We start from the raw sequence: 241 nt of genomic DNA on the forward strand, positions 1-241 counted from the left end.
GGCACCTGCCGCTCCCACCCTTGGCCCCTACACTGAAATTGAAATGTACCAACTCCTCTGTGCCCAGGGACGGGAGCCAGGATGTCACAGCCTGGGCCCCTGCACCACCCCAGCTCAGCCCTCCCTGCGCCTGGGCTGGTGCCTCTTCCTCCAGAAAGGGCACGAGTTGGTCTCCAAAACGGATCACAGGGAGGGAAATAGCCCCGTTCGACGGGGGCTTGTCCTGGGTGGGGAAGCAGGG

Source organism: Acanthisitta chloris, unplaced genomic scaffold, assembly GCF_000695815.1.
Source record: "Acanthisitta chloris isolate BGI_N310 unplaced genomic scaffold, ASM69581v1 scaffold4194, whole genome shotgun sequence".
Classification (NCBI taxonomy): domain Eukaryota; kingdom Metazoa; phylum Chordata; class Aves; order Passeriformes; family Acanthisittidae; genus Acanthisitta; species Acanthisitta chloris.